The 474-nt window shown below is 54.9% G+C and overlaps 1 non-coding gene across 1 annotated transcript; it reads left to right on the forward strand.

Annotated features, from left to right (window-relative positions):
- Positions 1–72: 72 nt before the first annotated feature.
- LOC123964856 lies at positions 73–191 on the forward strand. Its single transcript, XR_006823553.1, has one exon. It is a non-coding gene; the product is annotated as a 5S ribosomal RNA (ribosomal RNA).
- Positions 192–474: the final 283 nt, after the last annotated feature.

The following is a 474-nucleotide window of genomic DNA, read 5'->3' on the forward strand; positions in this document are numbered from 1 at the left end:
ATGGGCAGAATACGTTTTTTGTCAATTAGCCGTAGAACATCTTTTGAAGGGCCGTTTGGGGGTGCCTGAGTGGCTTACGGTCACACCGCTCTGGGAGCGCCCGATCTCGTCAGATCTCGGAAGCTAAGCAGAGCAGGGCCTGGTTAGTACTTGGACGGGTGACCGCCTGGGAATACCCAGTGCTGTAAGCCTTTTTCGCTTCGCCTTCGAAAAACGGCAGAGGGCGCTTCGGTGAAAGGAGATCTTTTGAACGTCTCTTTAGGAAACAGCAGGGGGCGCTGCTGCTGCTTCTTTTTCTCCCTATCCTGTACACAGTGCTGTGTAAATGTTACATCGTGTTTTGAAGGCCCTTCTGGGGTGTGCAAAGGCAGATTACAGCCATTCCGGCCTGTGACTGCCCGATCTCGCCTGATCTCGGAAGCCAGGCTTGGCAGGGCCTGCTTAGGACTTGGACGGGAGAGCGCCTGATCCTGG

The sequence above is a fragment of the Micropterus dolomieu genome, unplaced genomic scaffold, assembly GCF_021292245.1.
Source record: "Micropterus dolomieu isolate WLL.071019.BEF.003 ecotype Adirondacks unplaced genomic scaffold, ASM2129224v1 contig_5746, whole genome shotgun sequence".
NCBI classification, from domain to species: Eukaryota; Metazoa; Chordata; class Actinopteri; order Centrarchiformes; family Centrarchidae; genus Micropterus; species Micropterus dolomieu.